General features: G+C 45.5%; 1 pseudogene; it reads left to right on the top strand.

The window, feature by feature from the left end:
- Positions 1 to 232: 232 nt before the first annotated feature.
- LOC141271450 (uncharacterized) overlaps positions 233 to 11,478 on the top strand; it is a 35,471-nt pseudogene continuing 24,225 nt past the window's right edge.

Genomic DNA, 11,478 nt, shown 5'->3' with positions numbered 1-11,478 from the left:
TCGTACACACATGGCTCTGCTCCGTACACCTCGTACACACGGCTCCGCTCCGTACACCTCGTACACACATGGCTCTGCTCCGTACACCTCGCACACACACGGCTCTGCTACATCCACACTGTAAACCCCTCCTGACCCCACACATAACCTTCCCCTCATCCAGCACCATGACAACCAGCACAGCAAAGTCCTGCATCCACTGAGGCCCCTGATCATGTGACCCCTGACTCCTCCCCTCCTGTGACCTCATCACAGGTCCTGTGCGCACAGAACAGCCATATATGTGGTGGCGGCTCTGCAGGTGGAGGTATGTGGAGAACCCCATTAGTATTAACCCCTCAGTGCTGAGCCTGTTTAGGTGTGATGTCACTACCGCATTCTAACATTCATAACCTTTTTTTTCTCTGAAAAACAGGACACATATTGCCCTCAAAGTACAATGCCCCTTTTATGTCCCTCACACGATATTTTACCCACACCTCCCCCCACTATAGTCGTTGACTCTCCCAAGCTGAGTGCAGCAGATCTACAGGCATATCTCCCAACCATCCCGTATTCAGTGGGACTGTCCTGGCACGGCACAGCTGTTCTCCCAGCTTCTATACTCACCTATGACGTTTCCATCGCTCCATAGCTCCTCCGTACATAAATTATCCTGTGGCATAGGCGGAGGATGCAGATACAGGTGATATCAGGACAGTGCACAGACCTCCCTGACTTCTCCCAAATCTGAGACTACCCCCCGGATCCGGGATGGTGGGGAGAAATGGTGGATGTGTGAGGGGCTGTTCGCTGTACATTCTGATGGAAGTAATTGTGGATAAATAATTTCAGACAATCGATCTATTTATCTTTGTTGAGATCTCTGTATTTAGCTTTTTTTTATTATTTTAGTCATATTTCTATTGGAGCCGCTCTATGGTACCTTTTTTAGTCCCCTGGCTATAATGTCAACCCATTGAAACAAGTCGTGGAACGCCAATGGGGAATCAACATCAGCCCCTCCCTCCATCTAATCACCAAATAGGTTAACTGTCAAGATTGGAGTTATCGCTGATCATGGCTGTTACAATGAGATCCTATGGTGAATTATTAGTAGGTCATGGTGCTCACCTCGACATAGTAATCACAATGATTACATAGGCTTACATAGACACTCTGGTGCATTCACTATGTATGTAAAGGTGTGCAGCCTACCTCAGCAAAGTACATCAGGGTACAAGAAGTGATCAGCTCTTCCTTAGATCCACCTTCCCTTCCCTTACATACTCACCACTACCACTTTACCTACCACACAATTCTTCTATGTTATTCTTCTGGAATCATTCACTCAGTTCACAGGTGAGCTCTTCATCACCAAACACCTTTTTAGCCTATATGGCACCATTTAGGCTGGTTTTATACATCCATGTTTTGGGGTCCATGCTCGGACAGACTTTTTGCATGTTTCTTGAGTTGAGCTCCGCAGCCTCTTAGACTTACGTGAGGCTGATGAGTTCTTCTCAGGAGACATGCCCACCAGTGTGTACACTATGGTCCGAATACAGACTGTGAAACTGGCCTTACATTAGGGAAGATAAACTGATCACTTATTTCAGTTCCCCAGGAATGAAAACATTTTTAAAAGTAATAAGGTAATCACTGCCATTTCTTTACAAATATGGTTTGTGGCCAGATTGACGGTTTCACCGATAACAGATTGCAAGGTGGATTACAAGCTTGTATAATCATGGCAGTGCAAAATTAATGTTCAAACCAAGAACAGGCACTCGGTTCAACATTAAAATGGCCAAACATTTGAGTTCACCTTACTACCTACCTGTTTTCTATCTACCTCTACCTTCCTCTGGTTCCTGTGAAGTCAAAGCTGTCAATAATGGAAGAGGGGCTGGAGATAGATGCAAAACATGTAGGTGGAAAGTAGCACAGAACTATTCAACCACAGCGAGAGTGCACCGAGCACCTGGTTTAAAATTTTTTTTTTTTTTTTTTTTTTGCTGACAGACTACCTTTAAACTACACGCAACTAGCTGTAGTAGGATTTAGTCATTTGCAGCAGGGCCTGCATTAGGCTGACTAGGACCAGGCCAACTATAGATCATGACGGGGCTTGTCCTTACTGAATACCTCTGCTTTTGGCCGGTTACACACATCCATGTTTGAGGTCTGAGTATGAACCAAAATGTACTGACCAGCTGCGGGTCTCCTCACAAAACTCAAAAGCCTCATATATGAATAAATCAGGAGACTATAATGCAATGTGGTGGGAGGAGATGGGGTTAAATCTGTGCTGCGAAAGATGATTGATGGAGCCAATGAAGGATCGGATAAAATGCAGTTCATTTGTTGACGTGCTTCGAAGTACATACACCTTCTTCCTCAGGACAAAAACAAAAGACTTGTAATTTCGTCCTGAAGACGGTATATATATTTCAAAACGCGTTGACAAACTGTATTTTTTTCGATCCTTCGTTGGATTTATCCGACATCTTTCACCTGAACAGGCAGCACAGGATTAACCCCATCTCCTTCTACAACATTGCGCTTTAAATCCATGTGGGCCTTTCTTAGTAATTTCTGTGGTTGTGGTCACACAACCCGAGGCAGGTGAGCAATTCCCTCACCTACACAACCTATATTTTAACCAATTAAGACCCTGTTGCACTATTGTTTTCTTCCAGCTCTTCCACTTTAAATCAGGAGACTCACAGCCAGTCCGAGTCTCTCTCTGTCACTGACCTCAGATATAATGGAGGAGGCTCTATCTCTATCAGTGACCTCAGATATAATGGAGGAAGCTCTATCTTTCTGTTACCTCAGATATAATGGAGGAGGCTCTATCTCTGTCAGTGACCTCAGATATAATGGAGGAGGCTCTGTCTCTCTGTGTGACCTCAGATATAATGGAGGAGGCTCTATCTCTGTCAGTGACCTCAGATATAATGGAGGAGGTTCTATCTCTCTCTGTGACCTCAGATATAATGGAGGAAGCTCTATCTTTCTGTTACCTCAGATATAATGGAGGAGGCTCTATCTCTATCAGTGACCTCAGATATAATGGAGGAAGCTCTATCTTTCTGTTACCTCAGATATAATGGAGGAGGCTCTATCTCTGTCAGTGACCTCAGATATAATGGAGGAGGCTCTATCTCTGTCAGTGACCTCAGATATAATGAAGGAGGATCTATCTCACTGTTACCTCAGATATAATGGAGGCGGCTCTATCTTTGTCAGTGACCTCAGATATAATGAAGGAGGATCTATCTCACTGTTACCTATGATATAATGGAGGCGGCTCTATCTCTGTCAGTGACCTCAGATATAATGAAGGAGGCTCTATATCTGTCAGTGACCTCAGATATAATGGAGGAAGCTCTATCTCTCTCTGTGACCTCAAATATAATGGAGGAAGCTCTATCTTTCTGTTACCTCAGATATAATGGAGGAGGCTCTATCTCTGTCACTGCCCTGCGATATAATGGAGGAGGCTGTATCTCTGTCACTGACCTCGGATATAATGGAGGAAGCTCTGTCTCTGTCAGTGACCTCAGATATAATGGAGGAGGTTCTATCTCTCTCTGTTACCTCAGATATAATGGAGGAGGCTCTATCTCTGTCAGTGACCTCAGATATAATGGAGGAGGCTCTATCTCTGCCACTGCCCTCCGATATAATGGAGGAGGCTGTATCTCTGTCAGTGACCTCAGATATAATGGAGGAGACTCTATCTCTCTCTGTGACCCCAGATATAATGGAGGAGGCTCTATCTCTGTCAGTGACCTCAGATATAATGGAGGAGGTTCTATCTCTCTCTGTGACCTCAGATATAATGGAGGAAGCTCTATCTTTCTGTTACCTCAGGTATAATGGAGGAGGCTCTATCTCTGTCAGTGACCTCAGATATAATGGAGGAGGCTCTATCTCTGTCACTGCCCTCAGATATAATGGAGGAGGCTCTATCTCTGTCAGTGACCTCAGGTATAATGGAGGAGGCTGTATGTCTGTCCCTGACCTCAGATATAATGGAGGAGGCTCTATCTCTGTCAGTGACCCCAGATATAATGGAGGAGACTCTATCTCTCTCTGTGACCTCAGATATAATGGAGGAGGCTCTATCTCTGTGAGTGACCTCAGATATAATGGAGGAGGCTCTATCTCTGTGAGTGACCTCAGATATAATGGAGGAGGCTCTATCTCTCTCTGTGACCTCAGATATAATGGAGGAGGCTCTATCTCTGTCACTGACCTCAGATATAATGGAGGAAACTTTGTCTCTGTCAGTGACCTCAGATATAATGGAGGAGGCTCTATCTCGGTCAGTGACCTCAGACATAATGGAGGAGGCTCTGTCACTGTCCTCAGATATAATGGAGGACGCTCTATCTCTGTCAGTGACCTCAGATATAATGGAGGAGGTTCTGTCTCTGTCAGTGACCTCAGATATAATGGAGGAGGCTCTATCTCTGTCAGTGACCTCAGATATAATGGAGGAGGCTCTATCTCTGTCAGTGACCTCAGATATAATGGAGGAGGCTCTATCCCTGTCAGTGACCTCAGATATAATGGAGGAGGCTCTATCTCTGTCAGTGACCTCAGATATAATGGAGGAGGCTCTATCTCTATTACCTCAGATATAATGGAGGAGGCTCTATCTCTTTCAGTGACCTCAGATATAATGGAGGACGCTCTATCTCTGTCAGTGACCTCAGATATAATGGAGGAGGTTCTGTCTCTGTCAGTGACCTCAGATATAATGGAGGAGGCTCTATCTCTGTCAGTGACCTCAGATATAATGGAGGAGGCTCTATCTCTTTCAGTGACCTCAGATATAATGGAGGACGCTCTATCTCTGTCAGTGACCTCAGATATAATGGAGGAGGTTCTGTCTCTGTCAGTAACCTCAGATATAATGGAGGAGGCTCTATCTCTATTCCTTGATTTTCCCTTCCCTTTTTCCTAGTCTTACCCTTTGAATTGTATTGTTCCTTTTGGAATTGACATGTTTTGGTAAAACCCAGAATGTACAGAAACATGAATGAGAAGAAGATGAATCTATGGGCAACATATTCAGCTGCTGACTCGGAGGAAGAAACTACTTGTTACTGTGTGTTGTCTAAAATAAATCGGTTTTATCAATAGGTAAATATGAAGGAAGAATTCTCAGAATACTGTAAAATAATAAAAGTAGTAATATTCACATTGATGATCTGTCAGAGCTCCCGTTCCAACACTGCCAGCCTATATATTCCTGCTTGGTCTTGATGAACTGTGGCCTAAGCAGCTCCAGTCATTAGAGATAAGAGAATTGAACTTCTACACTTTGCACCTTCTGTATGTTTCCCTTTTTTATATCCAGTAATTGTATTATTACATGGGATCTTTATGATGGTACATCGGCTTCTCTTCTCATTCAGGTCTCTACAATATTGGATCCTCTCAGTGGAGATCTTCTATATAAGAGAATATTCCTGATTGATCCATCAATGATGGATAGGGACAGGGACAAGATGGCGGAGAGGATATTACACCTCACCCTAGAGATCCTCTTCTGGCTTACTGGAGAGGTGAGAGATTCTGATAACATCACATTACATCATTCTTATCTATGGGAATAACAGATGGACAGAACTGGAGAGGTGAGGACTCTGGAAATGTCTGTAGTGAGATTTATTAATGTGTCTCTCCATAACCAGGATTACACAGTAGTGAAGAAGACCTCTAGTGAGCGCTGTCAGGACCCTGTGTCTGAGGGATGTGGAAGAGCCCTGAGCTCAATCACCGGGCCTCCACCTCACTCCCTGCTACATGAGGACATCAATGACCAGAAGATCTTAGAACTCACCTGCAAGATGATTGAGATGCTGACTGGAGAGGTGACACTGCTGGGAATACTGGGACATTATACAGTAATTCTATGAAGAAATCGGGAGGGGTGACAGTATCATTGTATGTGTCAGGTTCCTATAAGGTGTCAGGATGTCACCGTCTATTTCTCCATGGAGGAGTGGGAGTATTTAGAAGGACACAAAGATCTGTACAAGGAAGTCATGATGGAGGTTCCTCAGCCCCTCACATCACCAGGTAATAGACAGGACTAAATACATACAGCCTATATTTATCTGTATGTAAAGAATGATTTTAATCCCCATATGTGTTTCTCCCAGTTCTATCCAGTAAGAGGACAACACCAGAGAGATGTCCCCGTCCTCTTCATCCACAGGACTGTAAAAAAGAAAATTCCAACGTTCCTCAGGATTATCAGGTAGATGGAGGGAAGTTGTAATGAGATCTCCCCTATGATGTGTAGACAGCTGTGAAGGTCTTGTGTTCAGTCTTGTTTTATTCACCTGTATTATACACTGAATGGACAATTTATTAGAGACCATATGAGATCACTTCATCAAGCCAGCTGTGTCTCAGTACACCGCACAGACCAGAGCTTCGGGGAAACAGGGAGAGCTGAGTATTTTTTTTTTTACATCATTCTGCGGGGGAGGGAGGACACAATACTATGTAAGGGGGCTATGTGAGGACATCATTCTGAATGGGAGGTGGTGTGGGGACATAGTACTGTGTAAGGATACTATGTGGAGACATCAGTCTGAATGTGGAACTGTGTGGAGACATGAGTGTGGGTTGTGTGGGGACATAATACTGTGTAAGGGGTCTGTGTGGGGACATCATTCTGCGTGGCGGAGCTTTTTATGTAAGGGGGCTGTGTGTTGACCTAATATTGTATAGTGATGTTGTGTGGGGACTTCATACTCTGTAGGGGTCTTTGTGGGGACATCATACTGTGTGGGGGGTCATCATGTTGTGTTGGGAGCTGTTTATCAAGGTACAAGTGTTGAATAACTGGAGCAGGGTGATTTACTGCTTTTATATAAACTTTATAAAAAGCAGAAGCAGTACATTATATGTATATTTTGATTAGCTGCTTCAGGTATGAAAACATTGCAATAAGTCCTATAGTAACATGTATTTGCAGTAGCTGCTAATCAGCAGACTTAATTCTACTCAATACTAAGTGATAAAAATTAATATAAAACAGTAATAATGAGCAGAATTAATTTTGGCCGGTTGGTTCTGCCTTCCACAACAGCCAGTGTCTCCTGTGGCCCCTTTGGAAAAATGAATCGCTCTCCCCTGCTATAGATCATCTCCAGGACGAGAATGAACAGGTTGTCCAGAGCAAGTCAGGAGCGCCATTTAATTTGCGGCAACTGCAAGAAGCTATCATGCCAATATTCCTGCAGAACCGTTTCACTACCTAGTAGAATCTCTGACTCAACAATTTGCTGAGTTCCCGAAAGCCAAAGGAGGCCCATTGGTGCTGCTAATGGGTGTCTAATAATGTGGCCATTCATTGTATGTCTTATACTTGGTGGAGATGACAGGATAAAGCTGATCATAGACATTAGATGTTGTCTGGATCTTCTCAAAATTTTCTGGTTATGGAGTCTGCTGGTTAGAATTAGGAGCCGACAGGTTGGATTTATACAGGAGACCTGCAACAATGTGGTAACTACTGCTGTCATCTTGATAATTTATGTCGTTTCTCTTCTTAGAAATCATTTCACACAATTTCTCCATTTATCTGTAACTTTTAAAATCTTTGTTTCAGGGTGAAGAATTTACTCATATTAACACTACAAAGACACATGTGAGGAGTGATGAGCGGCGTGAAGAGGAGATTCCTACAGATAACCACACAGGTGAGTAGTGACCACTAAAATAATAGAAGTCATAGATTCTGCTCAATCAGTGTTTGCTACAATTATGTGTTTTTTTCAGTGTGTTACCCAGAGTTTTGATGTGGATTTCACTGGCAAAAAAAATTGATGCATAAGTGGAAAAAATTTAAATCACCAAATTGAATTAGGGCAGCATGGTGGCTCAGTGGTTAGCACTGCAGCTTTGCAGCGCTGGGATGCTGGGTTCAAATCCCACCAAATACAACATCTGCAAGGAGTTTTATCTTCTCCCAGTGTTTGCGTGGGTTTCCTCTGGGTTCTCCCTTTTCCTTCTACACTCCAAAGGCATACTGATAGGGAATGTAGATTGTGAGCCCCAATGTTGACAGTGATAATAATGTAGGTAAAGCGCTGCGGCATATGATAGAGCTATATAAGCAATGCATAATAAATAATTTAAATACTGCTTTTTTCCCACATAGAAAAAAATTCAACGCTTCATATGAGATCATCATTTTCCCTTCCCCAATGACAGCACACCTGAGAGAGGATCTGCCCTTCAAGGACAGGAAACCATCTGAAATAAAAGGGCGGCACCTCTCCCTCGCTTCAGTTGGTTTCCTGTCCTTGATAGGAAGCCTCATGAAATATCAGGCGGCTGCCATAGGAAGAACACTTACCCAGGCCTGTCCCGGCCTGGAAGAGCGGACTGTAGTCCGTGGCGCCGGCCTTCAGGTGCTGGAAGAGCCGTCCGAAGGTTCCCCGGGGACCTGTCGCATGTGCTGGCGCAGGCGGTGCAGAGGTCCTGGACTTCCGGACACTGCCACGCCACCCTCCCCCGGTCGCCCATGTGACCGGTCACGTGCCTCTGACGTCGCAGATGGAGACCTTATGGAGACCGCAGGGACCAGCCGGTGGTGACCTCTTCCTGTCTCCCATAAAAGGGAGAACCTGAGGTCAGGAGGTTGCTCATCAACATGTCGGACATGGAGCAACAGCAGCTGTCGCCACAGCCACAGTCGCCACCGCCTGCATCGCCATCTTCATCTGCTCGCCGGTCCAGAGGGTCCAGTAGGAGGAGCAGTGGTGGTCCGAGTCAGAGGGGTAAAGCATCTCGGGACTCCTCGGTCTCCAGGAAGGATGCGTCGCGTATCCTGAGAAAACCTCCAATTCCGGTATCTGCAATGGCGGGGTGAGTGATCTTCGTGAATGTCACTATATATATTGCTAACGGGCCCTACTGTGTGTTTAAATCACCAGGAGGAACCCAGGAAGGTAACCGCCAAGAAGCGGAACAGAGAATGCGCTATTTGCAAGTGCCCTCTAGCGATAGACTGGCAGAAGGAGCTCTGCACGGACTGCGTTCAAAAAAGCATATGTGAGGGAACCCCGGATTTTGCAGCTAGCCTCAGATCGGTCATCAGATCGGAGGTAGAGGGCTCCCTTAAAGCACTCCTGAAGAAAAGGAAAAAAATTATTTCTGATCTTTCCCCTGACTCTGGTTCCTCCGTGTTGTCGAAGGGACAGGGCCATAGTGGGTCCTCATCCTCCTCCTCTTCAGACAGCGATAGGGAGGGGAGACCGTGTTTTCCATTAGAAGACACAGACAAATTAGTGAAGGCCGTCAGGACCACTATGGGGTTGAAAGAAGATAAGCCCATTAAGTCCCTAGAGGATATCATGTTTGCGGGATTGGAGGAAAAGAAAAAACGTACCTTCCCAGTGAATGCTAGAGTCCAGGCTCTCATTAATATAGAATGGAAGAAGCCTGAGAAAGTGGGGACCTTGCCTTAATCTTCAAAGAGAAGGTATCCCTTTGATCTAAAAGACTCGGAGGTCTGGGACAAGGTGCAGAGAATCGATGCGGCAGTCTCTAGGTCTTCAAAAAGATCGGCACTTCCTCTTGAGGATTCGGGGGTGCTTAGAGACCCCTTAGACAAGAAGGCGGATTCCTTTTTAAAACGTGCCTGGGAATCCGCAGCAGGGGGTCTTAAGCCGGCCATTTCTGGAACATGTACAGCTCGTTCCCTTATGGTATGGTTACGGCAGCTGGAAGATCAGCTAAAAAATAAAAAGACCTCAAGGGAGAAAATATTAAACAGTCTCCCCCTGCTACATGGTGCAGCTGCCTTCCTAGCAGATACCTCCGCTGACTCAGTGAACCCGGCTAGACATGCTCTGTGGCTTAAAGGATGCCCTGGGGACTTGCAGTCAAAAGCTAGACTGTGCTCTATCCCCTGTGACGGACAATTTCTTTTTGGGAAAGAATTGGACGAGGTCCTTGAAAGAGCAAGTGACAGAAAGGGTAGATTCCCTGGGGTTTCGGCGGATGCCAGGAAAACCTATTTTCGGAGGGGAAAATTTAGTAGAGGTCGCCCCCCGGGAGAAAAAAGGAAATGGGACTTTAAGAACAGAAAAGAGTCTGGTTACATGTTCAGCGGTTCCTCCGCTGCCCCCAAGAAACCTCCACAATGACGCCAGGCCACAGGTGGGAGGAAGACTGTCCTTTTTTCTTCGTGCCTGGGAAAAAATTTCCTCCAGTCCCTGGGTCCCCGACATAGTGAGGGAACGACTAAGGATTCAATGCCTTCAACGGCCAGGTGGTTCGTTTTTGATAACTCCGGTGAGAAGATCCCCAGAAGAACAGCGGGCCCTGGAATCGGAGATTTTGAGCCTAGTGGACAAGCAGGTACTATGCGAGGTGCCGGACAGTCAAAAAGGAAGGGGATTTTATTCCCCTCTCTTTTTGATAAGAAAACCGGACGGGTCGTTCAGGACTATTATAAATTTAAAGGGCCTCAACCGGTTTGTCAGCAACAGTACGTTCAAAATGGAGTCAATAAACTCTACAATAAAGCTTCTTTCCCACAATTGTTTCATGGCAGTGATAGATCTCAAAGACGCATACTATCACGTCCCAATTTTCCCAGGTCATCAACAGTATCTGAGAGTTGCTCTTTACATTCAGGGGAGCCTCAGACACTTCCAGTTCCAAGCTCTTCCCTTCGGGTTGTCAATTCCTCCAAGGGTATTTACCAAGCTGATAGCAGAGGTAACAGCCTTTCTCCGCATCGAGAATACAATCATAATACCCTATCTGGACGACTTCCTTATAGTGGGGGATTCAGAGGAACACTGCATTTCACATCTGAATCAGGTCATAGCGGTCTTGCAGAGCTTGGGCTGGATTATCAATGGCAAGAAATCAAGACTAGAACCCGCAAGGATTCAGGCCTTTTTGGGGTTTACACTAAATTCAGAGAGTCAGACTTGTCTTCTACCCGACAGCAAGATAGACAAAGTCACGAATGTGGTGTTGGCAGCCATACACACTCCAGTTTGTCCCTAAGGGAGGCTATGTCCCTGTTGGGAACCCTAACGTCTTGCATTCCGGCGGTCAAGTGGGCCCAATTTCACACAAGAAACCTTCAGTGGGAAATCTTGTCAGCACAAAAGTTGTTAAGAGGGCATTTAAACAGAAAGGTTCATCTCTCCTTGCAAACCAGGAACGCCCTCTTGTGGTGGACAAGCAGGTCACATTTGTCTCGGTGGGGGGGGGGTCCAGTGGGACACGCCGGTACAAGATATCATCACGACCGATGCAAGCAACTCGGGGTGGGGCGCTCACCTGAATGATCATATGATTCAAGGCCATTGGTCGTTCTGGGAAAAAGGGGTCGTCAAATTTAAGAGAGCTATGGGCGGTGAGGAATGCTTTAGAAGGCTTCCTCCCTTTACTCCAGGGTCGCCATGTCCGGGTTATGTCGGACAACAGAACCACTGT

This window comes from Phyllobates terribilis, unplaced genomic scaffold, assembly GCF_046119375.1.
Source record: "Phyllobates terribilis strain yellow unplaced genomic scaffold, ASM4611937v1 Scaffold_5__5_contigs__length_657084704, whole genome shotgun sequence".
Classification (NCBI taxonomy): Eukaryota; Metazoa; Chordata; class Amphibia; order Anura; family Dendrobatidae; genus Phyllobates; species Phyllobates terribilis.
Note: the sequence above shows the minus strand (reverse complement) of the source record. Positions and strands in the feature narration are given on the sequence as shown.